Genomic DNA, 17,781 nt, shown 5'->3' with positions numbered 1-17,781 from the left:
ATTCTTTTGTTTGGAAAATTACTTTCGAGTGAGTGAGTGAGTGAGTGAGTGAGTGAGTGAGTGAGTGAGTGAGTGAGTGATACCGCTTTGAACAGTATTCCAGTTACATCACGGCGTGATGTGGGAGAAAAGCCCGAAATAATGCAGGTCTTAGACGTTTACAACTTTTGTGAAACCTACGAGCACGGGCATGGTGCTGACAAACCTCGAAACACAATCGGGGCGCACCCACAATCATAGGTTTCTGGCGTGCCCAAGGGACACAACTCTGCGCAGCGAATTGCGGCGCCTTTGACGTCTGTGCTATCCGTACCCGTTTCTTGTTGTTTTATGCCGCACTAATGTTTGAGGTACATGTATGTCTTGGCGGCCTGTAAATAATTGTTGTGACCAGATAAACCAGTGATTGATATCAGGAGCAACGTCCCAAGCCGCCGGGCGTGACATGCAATGAACCAAAACGCCGAAGCTGACCAACCGATTTCATCCGGTCGTCTCTTGCTACAAGCAGTAAAACACCGGGAAGAGTAACTGGTCAGATTGACCAGTAGTGCGACCAGGAACAATAAACCGTGCAAAGATTGCTCGGAAACAGCGGCATAGGAATTGTCTGTTGACAATGTAGACACAATTTATGGATAACAACTTGACAACGGTATAAGGATCTATACCAAAACGCCGCCTTTACAGTAAATAAAGAAGTTGTTATCTATAAACTGTGTCTACTTTCTCATCCCTCAACTTCTAAGTACTGCCTGTTATACTATGCAACTTGTCAGTTCATGGAAAATATGAAGTTTTCAGACCCGTGAAGATTCGGGGTGGAATAGGTCTTCAGCAACCCATGCTTGGCGTAAAAGGCGACTAACGGGATCGGGTCGTCAGGCTCGCTGACTTGGTTGATGCATGCCATCAATCCAAATTACGTGGATCGATGCTCATGATATCAATCACTGGATTGTCTGGTCCAGACTCGATTATTTACAGGCCGCCGTCATATAGCTGGAATATTGCTGAGTGCGGCGTTAAACAACAAACAAGCAAACATCAGAAAATATCCCATGCTCGACTATCCAGTGTATTGTGTATCTATTCTACAATACCGGACCTCGGTATTGCAGACACTGTATATGCAGTACAAGCTGATAGCCCTGACATAATCAGGTACTCATATATATTTTGTCATCTCAATTGGCAGCAATTGTACCAACTGGACCTCGGTATTGCGGACACCTTCATGTTTATTGAAATCGTCTGGATTAACTAATCATGGATTAAGATGAGTTACATGTCCCAGTAGCGGCTAGACTAACATTTAGTCCCAGGAAATAGTTATCTCTTCAAAAATATATATCTACAAAATAAAAAAATAAAATCCAAATGGTGCCCAGAATAATGCTTAATTTAGTCTAGACTTGCCTAAATATTCTAGACTTGAGTTGGATTTTTAAGATTTGTTCTCTAGGGGCTTGGGGACAGACTAATTAGCTGGGAGTACGGGATTTACCGAGGTGAATGGGTACATGAGAGAAATCTAGATTCTTTACAATTAATGGCACGTGTTTTTCTAGTCACATGATCGTCTATGAACGTTTCCAAAAGAGAAAACGTGGGAAGGGAGGGTTTCCAAAGAGGACATTTCCAAATTTGACCTCGACATTCCGGACACGTTACTACATAGATACCGGACCTCGATATTCCGGACTCTTAATACCTAGATATCGGACCTCGATATTCCGGACACCTTACTACATAGATACCGGGCCTCGATAGTCCGGACTCCTTACTACATAGATACCGAACCTCGATATCCCGGACCCCTTACTAAATAGATACCGGACCTCGATATTCCTGACTCCTTACTAAATAGATACCGGACCTCGATATCCCTACTTATAACATAAATTTCGGACCTCCATACTCCGGCCCCCTTATACGTGAGGAACATAAAACTTACCCACAGCATAACATGGACAATGTTGGTAGCATTGCACATTGCGAAATTTCCACAGTATTTCTATTATGTTTTTATTTGTAGCCGAATGGTAACAAAAGAACACACGCACACCTAACACAGCCGACACGTGAATGGAATCATGCAAGTATGCGTCATGTCGCTGTGTCTCTGCAGGCACGATATGGTGATTTATCGGTGATTTATCGCTCTGACCCCATCCTCACGAAGGTGACGAGTTTACTGCACGACACCCACGAAGCTGTAGGAATCGGAGACACTACCGACATGCACTCACTCACCCACCAGACACAGCTTATGTGTATGTGTGTGAATGAACGCTGTTAATCGGGACCTTGTTAATCCGGAAACCTCTGTTTCGGGACGATCGTTTTGCGAACGCCAGTATACATACACATGAACACTACAACTTCCAGGCTTCGTTTATCCGGAAATTTGTTAATTCACAGAACGACTGTGACTATCACCACTCCAATACAGTGAGACCCCGTTAATACGGACTGACTACGGATTTTCGTATAGACTTTACTACATAGCCTGACCCGTGAAGATCCGGGGTAGAATAGGTCTTCAGCAACCCACGCTTGCCGTAAAAAAGCGACTATGCTTGTAAGAGCCCACTAACAGGATCGGTTGGTCGGGCTTGCTGACTAGGTTGATGCGTGTAAACATATACCAATTGTGTGGGATGTCAATCACTGGATTGTCTGCCCTAGAGACTTTTTTTACAGACCGCTGTCATATAGCTAGAATATTGCTGAGTGCGGCGTTAAATAACAAACAAACATAGCCTACACCGACATCACTCACATAGCCTACACTGACAGTTCAAGGTCTCATAAGATACTTTACATCTATCTGAGCATGTCAAGGACATCAATAGACATCTGTTCAAGCTGACATTAAAGCGTTGTCGCTGTAAATGATTGTGACGCAAGTTTACATTCCAGAACGACAAACATGTCTTCTTTACTATGAACAGCCTTTCCTTCTAATGAATCCTAAGCCATGGGGCGCCCAGCCCCTCACGGTGTAATGTATCGAAAAAATGATGCTGAATTATTTTTCCAGATGACGCCGTCGATTCGAGGAAATAACCCAGTTAAAAGAAAAATGTGACAAAAAATTCTTTCCGAATTTGGGAAAAAATATTTTTTTCATTTATTTACGTGCAGTCGACATACATTTTTGCTCCTTAAGGTGATTAGAACATGTTTGTTTTATTTCTAAGTTTACTTATTCGGTAAAGGAAGAAAGTGTTGCTTGTATTACAAAGTGCAATGCAATTTATTTTCAGAATATCTGCCTGTCAATATTGTTATATCAATAGTTGAGACCAAAGAAGGTTGCTAGGTGTATCCTACTCAAAGTTAAAGAACATCCGATTTGTTTCACGTGACTATAGTTAAACTGTCATGGCGGGTTGGTATTGCAACACACAGACTTCAAATTGCGGGTGTTCTTAACTTGTTTTGAGTTGTATATTTATTTCGTGGTAGGGTAGGGCTCGACCGCGTTGACACAACGTGTTTTCTGTTGTTTTATTATCAGATAGACAGATCGATTTCTTGATCGACATATTTGCTAAGGTGTTTTTCTGATTTAAGTACTTAGACATTGACACCACCTTAAGGCAATGGGGATTTGCTTCGGCAAAGAAAATGGTGTCTAGCCGGGAGAGCCACATTTCAGAAATGGCTATTGCCGGTAGAGCCACATTTTCAGCTGAGTGCATTTCACCTATTCTAGCGGGTAATTAATTAATCCGATTACCGATACCTTTATATGAGTATCCCACATATAAAGGTGTTCTTTAGAGATACCTTTAAATGAGTGTCCCACATTTAAATTACTAAGCGTGGTGTTCTTTAGAGATACCTTTAAATGAGTGTCCCAAATGCAGCTCACAATGCCGTGACTGTAAAGTTTTGATGAATATGTTATCCTTGTTGAATAAAAAATGAGAAAACAAGACTTGTTTTGTTATATACGGTAACCTGTTGGAATCACAAAGCATGTTTTGACAGCATAGCCGCGAGAGCCACATTATACAATCACGCAACCATAACCATTGCCGCGAGAGCCACATTCCACAATCACGCAACCATAACCATTGCCGCGAGAGCCACATCAATTTGGGCCATCTATTTTCGAAATGTGGCTCTGCCGGCCTGTAACCAAGAAAATACCATGTATACTTATCGTTATAACAATAGTCAACGTATTGTGTTCAACGTGGATTCGGAAATCAGGTCAAAATTGAATATTGTATGGATTAAAGTTCCACTGCCACCACTAGCAATATTATCCTAATCATTTAACGAACATTAACCATGAAGATTGATATGTGTTATATCCAACTTACTTTCTTATCTACAGGAATGTTTAGATACCTCGATATAGCGCGCGGTATAAGAGCTGTGAATCACAGCGCTGAATACACAGGTTATGTGTACTTGACCCGTGTACAAGATTAAGCAACCCCTAAAAACGAGGCACGTTCAATGATACAACATATAGTCCAATTGGTAGCTCTAGTTTGCTTAAATATATCCCGACATAAGTTGTATTTATCTCTCACAGAGTATTTCCGAGATACTTAAGGCTGCCATAGTATGTTCCGGATGATTGCGCATCTGGCCCTTTAAATTTTTTTATGCACAAGTAGAATTGGGTATATGGGGATTAGAAAAGACAGCAGCGGTATTAATACAAAACACTTATATACATAAGTACCCTTTTACAACTTAAGTGGAAAGTTACAAACAAATGTTGCCATGGTAATATATGGACATAGGAAATACGTTTATCAGAATTACTATTAGTGCCGTGTCTCCATTGTGCTATCGGGTCAAGTGACAACAACAGCTTCAACAGGATGAAGATGATGTGAAAGCATCCCAGAAAACGATACTACTTCACGAAGAGATATATATGTATATATATATATATATATATATATATATATATATATATATATCATAGTAAGATGTTATACATTGGATAATCGGAGTTATATATACCTATACACTTTGTTCACGTATACAGATAACTAGCATCTCGAGGTATCAAACGTCATCAACGATCACATGCTACGTCAGGCGCGACCAATTCTAATTATGTAATAAGAGAGAGAGAATGAAAAATTACATTAATGTACGTTAAATGCATTACCTTGTCCAACTGAAGAGAAATTCGTGAAATTTGCAGCAAATCCCGTTTGTAGATATTGTGTATATCTGGAGTATATCCGAGACGACCAGGACGGAAGAGCTAAGACGTCGTACAACAACAACTACTACACAACAACTACAAAGCCCTGATTCAGGTCACTGCCTCGGGCGGATAAGTAACAGTAGGCTATTTCAGCAGGAGGAATGACCTGATTACGTTCAGTGTCACGTCGCCTATTTCAGTGCTCTGCGTTGTTGTAAGGTTTTGTACTGTTATGTAACTTGTTTGTACGACAATGATTGGATAAAACTGGTTTGTTTTATCGTATCTTGACATTCTGACACATTCATGATTAATGCGTAGCTTGGATTGATTTCGTTATATTTCCAAAGAGACTTGGCAAGTCTAGATGATTGTGTTGTACCGCATGGTGAGTTAAGATTATCTTGTAAACTTGGTCGTAGGCAGGTACACAAGCCGGTCGGTGGTGTTTATGTCATGTTTGTTGTTCGGTCTGTTCTTTCCTGTGGGAGGACACGGGTGGCCCAATCGTCTAAGCCGCCACAGAGTTGCGTCCCTTTGTCACACCAGGATTGTGGGTTCGAATCCTGGTTCGCCCCAATTATGTTTAAAGGTTTGTTAGCACCATACCCGTGCTCGTGGGATTTACAACAGTGGTAAATGCCAGAGACCTGCATCACTTCGGGATTTCCTCCCACATGGGCTGGACCTAATCATACGATTTCGCGTCGATTGCACAACGTGCAATCAAATAAACCCACAGGCAAAAGAAAATATCCACTCATGTTTGATGGTGGCTAAAAATGAAACAAACAAGAAATGTTTTTTAAACGATGATGTATTTGATACGGGTGTCGTTGTTGTGTTTTGGACCTTACGTTTGCAGTGTTTCTGCGACTGTTTTCAGCCTTGTAAAGGCTGCTAACGTTTACCGACCTCATTTTCTGGTCAACTCCAAATTTTCAAGTGTATACATTCTTTTGCCCGGCAGTGTAACATGTAATCAGCAGATCTAACCAAATCTATGAATTATCGTGGACCAATAAATTGCGTTCTATTACCGACTCGGGGTAGAATAGGTCTTCAGCAACCCATGCTTGTCGTAAAAGGCGACTATGCTTGTCGTAAAAGGCGACTATGCTTGTCGTAAAAGGCGACTATGCTTGCCGTAAAAGGCGACTATGCTTGTCGTAAAAGGCGACCAACGGGATCGGGTGGTCAGGCTCGCTGACTTGGATGATGCAAGTCATCGATCCCAATTGCGTGGATCGATGCTCATGATATTAATCACTTGATTGTCTGGCCCAGACTCGATTATTTACAGACTTCCGTCATATAGCTGGAGTATTGCTGAGTGCGGCTTTAAACAACAAACCAACCAACTATTATCGACTCTTTGCACGTTCCAGTCTCTGATATTTTTAACTTTATCACCATCGGACATCGATAATGCGAAGAAGTGGTTAGTGTTATCAGATCACCAGGAGTGGATTAACCAGCTGCGGATCAATAAGGGACAAATTAACGGACATAAAATACTTACCGGCTATTTAAAGATTCAGTTAATGTAACACCCCCAAGGACAGATCCCACCGCAGCGTTCTGAGTGACTTTATATCTAGTAATTGTGTTACTTTTCCCACCCTAATATACCTTTAGAGGGATAGACTATACAGGCCATGTCATGGAGCGAGCTCGTACTGCAAGAAGCAGAAGCTCACTTTATAGCTAGTTATAACTTTTATTCAGAGGTGAGATTTTTTAGAGATATTGCATTTTTAGCCTAATTTCCTACACGTATCCTCAAATGTTATACATAATACAAATTTTTAATGTTTGTAAACCCTTCGCCTGTCTCATGTGTGTGTGCGTGTGTATGTGTGCGTGCGTGTATGTTGCTTTTTAAGTGTATGTCGATGATAACGTTTGTTCGTATGTATGAATGTGTGCGTGCGTGTGTATGTGTGTGTGCGTGTGTTTGTGTGTGTGCGTGTGTATGTGTGCGTGTGTATGTGTGTGTGCGTGTGTTTGTGTGTGTGCGTGCGTGTATGTTGCTTTTTAAGTGTATGTCGATGATTACGTTTGTACGTATGTATGTCTGTGTGCGTGCGTGTGTATGTGTGTGTGTGTATGTGTGTGTGTGTATGTGTGTGTGCGTGTGTATGTGTGTGTGCGTGTGTTTGTGTGTGTGCGTGTGTATGTGTGCGTGCGTGTATGTTGCTTTTAAAGTGTATGTGTATGATTACGTTTGTTCGTATGTATGTATGTGTGCGTGCGTGTGTGCGTGTATGGTGCTTTTAAAGTGTATGTGGATGATTACGTTTGTTCGTATGTATGTATGTGTGCGTGCGTGTGTATGTGTGCGTGCGTGTGTATGTGTGTGTGTGAGTGTATGGTGCTTTTTAAGTGTATGTGGATGATTACGTTTGTTCGTATGTATGTATGTATGTATGTATGTATGTATGTATGTATGTATGTATGTATGTATGTATGTATGTATGTATGTATGTATGTATGTATGTATGTATGTATGTGTGCGTGCGTGTGTGCGTGTATGGTGCTTTTAAAGTGTATGTGGATGATTACGTTTGTTCGTATGTATGTATGTGTGCGTGCGTGTGTATGTGTGTGTGTGAGTGTATGGTGCTTTTTAAGTGTATGTGGATGATTACGTTTGTTCGTATGTATGTATGTGTGCGTGCGTGTGTATGTGTGTGTGTGTGTGAGTGTATGGTGCTTTTTAAGTGTATGTGGATGATTACGTTGGTTTGTATGTATGTGTGTTTGGGTGCGTGTGTGTATAAGTGTGTATGCATGTGTGTATGCATGTGTGTATGTATGTGTGTGCATGAGTGTCTGTGGTGTGTATTGGAATGTGACACTGGGTGTTCAAACGTAAAATGTTTATGTCAGTATTTGAGGTTGTGCTTGCCTGTATATTTTAAAATCTTACGACATTCTTATCTCATTTTTGTTACCGTTTAAGGTATGATAGTGTCTCATGGGCCTAATGCCCGGATGATGCCTTAGACTAGTGATGTGCTGAACTCTGTATCTTGTAAAATGCCGTTCAATAAATAGTATACACTTTGAAGTTCGATTTGACCCCAAAATTACAAATGTCGCCGACCCAAAGACAGCTATGGTACCGGTATCAGATACATCACCATCGAATAACCGTTTCTTTTTTGTTTCATTTTGAGCCACCATCAAACATGGATGTATACTTTCTTTTGCAGTTAAGTCCATTTAGCATGCTACTCTTCAATAAAATACTTTTCTTCCGCCTTTTCTTCTTCTACCATTGTGTGAGTGTAATGTTTTGTTGGGCAATTGAATCCGCAAAGATTTCATTCGTCACGGTCAAAATTGAAAGATATACAATATCTTTGAAATAAGGGTTGTGTAGGGTTGGGGTGGGACGGGGGTGGGTGTGGGGGTGGGGTTGGGGGTGGGGGTGGGTGTGGGTGTGGGTGTGGAGACTGGTTGGTTCTTGTTGATGAAAGGGGTGGACAATGAGATTTATGTTAATGAAAAGATTGGACCGGGTGCTTTAGATGTTTATTGAGTCAGTATTGAGATCGACACTGTTGATGTTGCTTTAACCATTAAATCAGGGAGTGAGGCGGATTCCACTGTACATCATGATAACAGGTATGAAGTTTCGTTTGCAAAGATTGTCTCACCAACAACAAGAATAGTGACAAGACTGACCATTCAACTTTAATGTTTGTACACCTGGCCCAATTCTGGTCCCGTGATCTAACACCTGTGATCACCGAGGCATTTACTTCCTGTACAGTAAATCTAGCACGTGCCCCGTAAAAGCTTTCCTTCTACAACCCCGTTGAGATTCCGGGTTAGAACTGGTACCCTGCAATCTACGTGCTTGTCATACCAGCCCATTAAGAGGAATGATGATCAGTCTTGGTGACTTGGTTGAGTGTGCGTCATCGTAGCCCGACGCCTTGGGCCGTTGCTCATAATATCAATCACTAGTTTGCCAGTTTATTTACAGGTTTAAAATGGCGTACCTAAAGTTATACACAATAGCCATGTTCCCAAATAGCCGGCCCTAAAGCTGTACTCAATAGCCGCCCCTAAAGCTGTACTCAATAGCCGGCCCTAAAGCTGTACTCAATAGCCATGCCTCAATAGCAGTCCCTAAAGCTGTACTCAATAGCCGCCCCTAAAGCTGTACTCAATAGCCGCCCCTAAAGCTGTACTCAATAGCCGGCCCTAAAGCTGTACTCAATAGCCATGCCTCAATAGCCGTCCCTAAAGCTGTACTCAATAGCCGTCCCTAAAGCGCTACTCAATAGCAGTCCCTAAAGCTCTACTCAATAGCCGTCCCTAAAGCTGTACTCAATAGCCGTCCCTAAAGCTGTACTCAATAGCCGCCCCTAAAGCGCTACTCAATAGCCGTCCCTAAAGCTGTACTCAATAGCCGCCCCTAAAGCTATACTCAATAGCCGTCCCTAAAGCGCTACTCAATAGCCGTCCCTAAAGCTGTACTCAATAGCCGCCCCTAAAGCTATACTCAATAGCCGCCCATAAAGCTATACTCAATAGTCGTCCCTAAAGCTGTACTCAATAGCCGCCCCTAAAGCTGTACTCAATAGCCGGCCCTAAAGCTGTACTCAATAGCCATGCCTCAATAGCCGTCCCTAAAGCTGTACTCAATAGCCGTCCCTAAAGCGCTACTCAATAGCAGTCCCTAAAGCTCTACTCAATAGCCGTCCCTAAAGCTGTACTCAATAGCCGTCCCTAAAGCTGTACTCAATAGCCGCCCCTAAAGCGCTACTCAATAGCCGTCCCTAAAGCTGTACTCAATAGCCGCCCCTAAAGCTATACTCAATAGCCGTCCCTAAAGCGCTACTCAATAGCCGTCCCTAAAGCTGTACTCAATAGTCGTCCCTAAAGCTGTACTCAATAGCCGCCCCTAAAGCTATACTCAATAGCAGCCCCTAAAGCTCTACTCAATAGCCGTCCCTAAAGCTGTACTCAATAGCCGTCCCTAAAGCTGTACTCAATAGCAGCCCCTAAAGCTATACTCAATAGCCGCCCTTAAAGCGCTACTCAATAGCAGTCCCTAAAGCTATACTCAATAGCCGGCCCTAAAGCTGTACTCAATAGCCGTCCCTAAAGCTCTACTCAATAGCCGTCCCTAAAGCAGTACTCAATAGTCGTCCCTAAAGCTGTACTCAATAGCAGTCCCTAAGCTATACTAAATAGCAGTCCTAAAGCTCTACTCAATAGCCGTCCCTAAAGCGCTACTCAATAGCCGTCCCTAAAGCTATACTCAATAGCCAGCTCTAAAGCTGTACTCAATAGCCATGCCTCAATAGCCGGCCCTAAAGCTGTACTCAATCGCCACCCCTAAAGGGGTACTTAATAGCCATTGCCTCAGTAGCCGGCCCTTAAGGGGTACTTATTAGCCATTGCCTCAATAGCCAATGCCTCAATACCCGGCCCTGAAGCCTTTCTCAAAAGCCGTTGCCTCTATATGTGTAATCCCAAGTCATAGACTAAGTACCCGTCCCAAGATGCCGTACTCAAAAGTCAAAGTCAGTAGCCTCAGTTAGACGAACTCAATAGTTTTGCTCAATATCCAGACTCACAAACCATGTACTAGTGACCCAATTACCTAACTAACTGAAGTTTTCAATTCAAAATCTGAAATATTGTTCCAAACGATTTTAACTCATTCGGCAACCCTCGTCTTAAGTATCATATATAAATATATTAAAAGACCACCAATATTCGCTTCTAGAAAATATCAGAACCAAGATTAAATCAAAGAAATCTTAAAGTGTCTGAAATTAACGGATACACTTGGCTACTTAAAGAACACGATCAAACATCAAAAAATAATATTAAAGAAATATCAACATCCGTTCTTTGAAATCATGGACAAAGAATAATGACACACTGTTTAATGAACAGATTGCAGCTGTGAAGCTGGTGTGGCCCCCACATTTCACAGGAAACTGGGCGAGAGTTCACTGGAACTTATTAGCTGCTCGGGTCAATATTATATCTACTCTCACGGTTAGAACCAAACCTTCAGAACCTCCATTTGGCAATACCGGTACCACTGCGGGCTAGCCTTCGAGCGTGACCGGGAAAGGCCGAATGGCAACCGGTTATTAAGGAGCTTTGCGCTATCAATTTCGTAGCCGATCAAAAGAAACACCAGTTCCTATACACTACAAACAAAGGGCTGTGTGCAGAACGTATTCTTAAAGGCAAACGTAGCTGTGATTTATTTATCAAAATCTGAAGTTTAGACGGAAACGATGAGTGAGTGAATGAGGTTCTACGCCGCTTTTAGCAATATTACAGCAATATCACGGGCTTCACACATTGTACCCATGTCGGGGATCGAACCGGGGTCTTCGGCGTGACGAGCGAACGCTTTAACCACTAGGCTACCCGACCGCCCCTAGACGGAAACAAAATCTGCTCTACTTTTCTATGAAGATTCAAGTTTACAAGTTTTATATTGCACTGAAATTTGACCTTTTCGGATTTTTGTCAAATTAATTGCAGATTGAACAAATATAAATTCAAACACTTAACAAAATAAGTTAGCAATAATGACGTTGTTGGGGGTTACTTTTATGTAGTGAAGAAAGAGGACACAATTTCATAACAATATCCCCCAAATATTCATGATCCCTAACGTTTATTGTTTAGTATATGTGTTGTGCTCTTCTTGTGATGAACTGTCTGGTTAAGTGGTTAAGGGCGTTCTCTATTAATAGAGGTGCACAGGAAGTAGATTAAAAAAAATTACTACACATTAAAACATACGGAAGTCTTTTAGGGTCATTTTTTTTTTATTGAAATTTCAAGTTACTTAGTTGAAATTTCTAGTTAGTATCTAGAAATGTCAAGTTGATATCTTGAAATTTCAACTTATTATCTTGAAATATCAAGATCATTATCTTGAAATTTTAACTTAAGTATCTTGACATTTCAACTAATGTATCTTGAAATTTCAACTTAGAATGTATCTTGAAATTTCAACTGAACATCTTGATATTTCAACATAACATCTTGAAACTTCTACTTCGTATCTTGAAATGTCAACTTAGTATCTTGACATTTCAAGAAAAAAAGTAAGAAATATGGACCTAAAAGGCTTCCGTACTGGTCTGCTTGTCTACACAGAAAGAAATATTGTCAAAGCAATATATACTGCCCAAATGTTGATAAGGATAATTAGATCTGTTATTGTATTTAAATATACACTTGACGAACTATAAGAATCATTTCTGTGTGTCATGGAAATATAAAAAAATATATTCCAAATAAGATGGATTAGTATAGTTCATATCATGATAATAATATTTACTATCAATGTCCGCCATGTGTGGTCCGTGTAAGAATACGTCTCCAGTGACCTATGCTGGCCGTATGAGGTGAGGTAATGAGCCAGTGGTCAGTCTCAGTCACGTGGTTCTTTGCGTGTCATTGTACCCCGACGGAGTGGGACGTCGTTCATCACTTGTTTGTCTGGTCCGGACATCAGAGGTGTACATAAAAGCGACCCTTTTCGCAATTAAACGAAAAATCTGCTCAAAGCTAGTGTACGATTCCGACTGTATCACGAGCATGTGTTTATAAATCACTATCAAATAGTGATGATACAGGTGTTCGCGAAAAGGTGAGCGTATCCTGCCCCACCGGTTTTGCCCTTCACAAACACATGCAAAGGAAAGTCAATCGTTCACCAGTAGAAAAACACGGGAACGTGTGACACAAGTAAAAATAGGGAATTGCATCGGACGTCATTTTGGTCACTGATGCCCCAAATTTAGAAATTTCCTCCACCAGTCTCCAAAAATCCTGATGAAACACAACCATTGAGGAAGAGTCTTAAAACCATATTCACTCACTCACTCTTTCTACGAAGATTTCAAAGAGTGTCATGCTCTTTGAAATATTCGTAGAAAGAGTGAGTGAGTGAGTTTTACGCTGCCTTTAGCAATATTCCAACAATATCACCAGAAATGGGCTTCACGCATTGTACCCATGTAGGGAATCGAACCCGAGTCTTTGGCGTGACGAGCGAACGCTTTAACCACCAGACTACCCCCACCGCACCTCGTAGAAAGAGAATACACGATTGTACCTGAAAAGTAGTGTAGACTCCAGGGTGTAAACACGAGGGACGCTGACTTATGACGTCACGTGGACCAGTGGGGGGGGGGGGGGGGGGGGAGCATGGGTGTGTGGATGGGCCAACAGGAAGCATATCACCCCTGACAATGAGGGACCACGTGACTCCCACAAGGAAGTACGCGTGACATTTCCAAGGTGCATCGTTCAAAAGAAAATAATATTCGGGCGATCAAAATGTTGGCTATACCAGCACACAAAGACTGGAACACGAGTCGCCAATCCAAACAGAGAAATGTGGAGGCTTTTAATCCTATTTACCGTTATAACTGTATAATTAAACACGATACGGAACACAGTGGTAAGATGGTAGAAATACCATTGAGATATTTAAGTCATCTCGGTGTATAATTCGGAGCTTTGTCCATAATTTGACCTCCGGTAGAACGTGAAGATCCGGGGTAGAATGGGTCTTTAGTAACCCATGCTTGTCGTAAGAGGCGACTAACGAGATCGGGTTGTCAGGCTCGCTGACTTGGTTGATGCATGTCACCGTAAGAGGCGACTAACGGGATCAGGTGGTCAGGCTCGCTGACTTGGTTGATGCATGTCACCGTAAGAGGCGACTAACGGGATCAGGTGGTCAGGCTGGCTGACTTGGTTGATGCAAGTCACCGAAAGAGGTGACTAACGGGATCAGGTGGTCAGGCTCGTTGACTTGGTTGATGCATGTCACCGTAAGAGGCGACTAACGGGATCGGGGAGTCAGGCTCGCTGACTTGGTTAATGTGTGTCATCGTATCCCAATTGCGTCGATCGATGCCCAAGATGTCAATCACTGGATTGTCTGGTCCAGACAGTATTTGTAGACGGCCGTCACATACTAGTAGCTGGAATACTCCCGATTGTGGTGTTAACTAACCAACCAAAAAACAAACATGATAATACAAAATAAATTCGGGCTGGAATATTGCTGAGTGAATATTACCTATTCGCTACCAAACTCCCCACTTCACCGTTATTCTGACAAGGCACCGCCTACAATAGTCTTCCAGGGAGTGTTTTGTTTGGTTGTTGTTTAAGACCGCACTCAGCATTATTCCAGCAATATGACGGCGATCTGTAAATAATCGAGTGGTGACCAGACAGTGATTGACATCATGGACATCGATCCCAGCAATTGGGATACGATGACATGTATCAACCAAGTCAGCGAGCTTGACCACCCGATCCCGTTAGTCGCCTCTTACGACAAGCATAGTCGCCTTTTACGGCAAGCATGGGTTGCTGAAGACCTATTCTACTCCGGATCTTCTCGGGACCTAGCAGTGTAAACATATGACAAGCATATCTGGTAAAACAGGTAAACAGTGCTACCACGAGTGTGTGGGTATCGGGGAACTATTAGTCACACCTGGGGAATGAGGAAGAACAAGCCTCCCTCCCCTCACCCCCCCCCCCCCCCCCTACCCCACCCCCCTTAATGCCACCCAGACAGGGAAGTAAAGAGGGCGTGGAAGAGGAACGGGCTTATAGGATAAGAACAGACATGACAAACACTCTTTGTCGCAAGATTAATAGTCAAGAGGCACGTTTCTATAATGATTCTATTTAAACGGTAGCCTGTTCAAAATTAAATGATTTGAATAAACACGTTCAAAATGCATGAAGGTTGTGACTATTTCCCTCGTGGATGTCAGCAATAATTCGGCGTGTGGCGAGTGACCATCTGTATGATTGTACCTCTTTGGTATAAGCCACGAGCATTCCCATAGTAAGTGAGTGAGTATGGTTTTACGCCGCTTTTAGCAATATTTCAGCAATATCACGGCGGGGGAGGCCAGAAATGGGCTTCACACATTGTACCCATGTCGGGAATCGAACCCGGGTCTTTGGCGTGACGAGCGAACGCTTTAACTACTAGGCTGGCCGACCGCCCCATTGCCATAGTGCTGACGAACGGGGGATCAGAATCAGTCAGATCTGGAGTCGAAACCCCTAGACCAATGATCCTGGCACCTAGAGGTGAAAAGGGGTTTAACAAATTAAAGTGAGTGAGTTGGGTTTAACGCCGCTTTTAACAGTATTGCAGTTATATCGCGGCGTGTCAGCTTAACGTGGGAACAAAGCCCGAAGTGATGCAGGTCTCAGACGATTACCACTGAGGGGGGGGGGGGGGGGGGGGCGTGTGCTTGCGCGTGTGTGTGTGTGTGTGTGTGAGAGAGAGAGAGAGAGGGGCTGCTTGTAACAGTCCGGGGTGATGCTGGTTTTATAGTGCTAGGCCACTGAGATACCATGCCGCGGTTTAACATGAATACCCCACTCAGACACAGTATACTGACTCCGAGCCAAGCAGTCTTTGTTTCATCCCCTATAGTCCGAGCGCCAGACAGGGTAACAACAAGTACCATCTTCAAACGTTTTTGATATGACGCGACCTGGGATCGAACACCGAGCTTCGCTCTCAGGGCAAATACTCTTACCACAAGACCACGGACACGGTCGGCACATAGGCGACATCAACGAAGGCATCGCGAATAGCGAGAGGCAATACTACAACCATTATCCTGCACAACCATAAAAATGGGAACCAGTAGTGTTTTTTTATGGCCAAGATAGCAGGTGTGACTGACAGTCCCCCGATACTCACACACACATGCAAACACTGTTTACCTGAATTACCAGGTATGCCTGTCATATGTTTACACTGCTAGGGCCCGTGAACACCCGGGGTAGAATAGGTCTTCAGCAACCCATGCTTGCCGTAAAAGGGGACTATGCTTGTCGTAAGAGGCGACTAACGGGGTCAGGTGGTCAAGCTCGCTGACTTGGTTGATACATGTCATCGTATCCCAATTGCCTGGATCGATGTTCACGATGTCAATCACTGGATTGTCTTGTCCCCACTCGATTATTTACAGACCGCCGTCAAATAGCTGGAATATTGCTGAATATCCCCTCACCAGTATATGGTTTAATATCAGTTTTTCTATGTGTTACATTTAAAACATGTCTAACTCGCAACACTGAAAAAACCCATGAAGCTTATAAGGGACAGACCTATATACATTAAACTACGGTTATAACGAACACGCTTATAACGAACTGACGGATATAACGAACTTACTTTATGGTCCCGACTACTCGCTGTAGTCATGCTCTATATGTACTTATACAAACTACGGTTATAACGAACTAAAATAAGTAGTCCCTTTGAGTTCGTTATAACCGTAGTTTACTTTATGTCCATTTGGGCTAAGGGTCGATGTGCGTGCCATTTTGAGTTGTAAGATTTTGCACTTCTACACCTTCAATTTGCAACAAATCATAAACTTATCTGTTTGATCTATAAAGCAACCTTCCTTAACCACATAGCTCCAAATGAGTTCACTTAATTGTATCGATAATGAACTGTGAGTATGATTCCGGATCGAAAACCCAAACCGGTACACTTCCGGTAAACAAGATGGCGCCCCCTTGGAAATCTCTTCCGGTTTATGTTTTCGATGCAGAATCATTATTCAAGGTCCAGTATCGGGAACTGCAGCTAGAGCCCAGAACAATGTTGACAAGATTCATTGTGGATTTGTTGTAACGGTAAAAGCTTTTCTACCCTAATTTACTTCAGCATGTGTTTCTTTAATGCAACTCGCTCAGTTCCAGGGTTGAGGTCAAGTTTAAGATCGACGTCACTGATCTCTCTCCTGCGGATATGCAGATATACACAACCAGCTCATCAAACATTTGACGTTAGGTTCGTTGGTCTATTTAAGCAGAAACTTTTAAGTGGCTTAGCTGCTAGCGGCAGTTGACATTTTCCCGGCGGTTGCTTTGATGTGCACTAAAACCTTTGACCTCTGACCTTGAGCAGATAAGACTTGAAGGTCAGACGATAGACAACAACATCTGAGCACGTTCAGCTTGCGCGACCTTCACCTTGATGACTTCATCAACGAAAGTGTCTGTTTCTACCCTCTGCGGCTATGAACAGCGATAAACGTGAACTTAATCATTCAAGCGTGTTGAATAATGTCAATAGTATAACACTGAGTCATGTACATTTAACACTATCATAAAAGATCTTTTCACGAAGATATAAACGATAGCATCATAACGAGACTCAGAAGCAAGAATAGATTATTCAAGAAAGAAACATTACAGAAACAAAAGAAAAAATATTCTCAACAAACAAAAGGATTGTCGCTTTGTTTACAGTGTCGCCGCGCAGGAACCCAAACGTAGAATTGATGCACTATTTAAAGAACTCATGTCAGGAATATATAGCATGTGTTTTGTCACAAAACAAGGCAGGTCGCTGGGAACTATTTGGAACTATTTGAAGCAGGGTGTGGTATCTGATGGTGAATGTACTGCGGAATAATCTTATTTGCTGTCAAAACCAGCATTCAATTATTTGATAGACTTTCGGTGTTGAAGAGCCAGGTTACATTTAGATTTACGCGCGCTTAATTGAATTTGGAACC

At 42.5% G+C, this 17,781-nt stretch overlaps 1 protein-coding gene across 1 annotated transcript in view; it reads right to left on the bottom strand.

Annotated features, from left to right (window-relative positions):
* The window catches only part of LOC139477433 (breakpoint cluster region protein-like), a 93,650-nt gene extending 88,381 nt beyond the window's left edge, over window positions 1-5,269 (bottom strand). Inside the window, exon 1 of the mRNA XM_071260002.1 lies at window positions 5,150-5,269. The gene's annotated coding sequence lies outside the window, so the exon portion shown is untranslated. The remainder of the gene's footprint in view (window positions 1-5,149) is intronic.
* Between the last annotated feature and the right edge of the window lie 12,512 nt (window positions 5,270-17,781).

The sequence above is a fragment of the Haliotis cracherodii genome, unplaced genomic scaffold (assembly GCF_022045235.1).
Source record: "Haliotis cracherodii isolate W230 unplaced genomic scaffold, xgHalCrac1.p SCAF_33, whole genome shotgun sequence".
Taxonomy (NCBI): domain Eukaryota; kingdom Metazoa; phylum Mollusca; class Gastropoda; order Lepetellida; family Haliotidae; genus Haliotis; species Haliotis cracherodii.
Note: the sequence above shows the minus strand (reverse complement) of the source record. Positions and strands in the feature narration are given on the sequence as shown.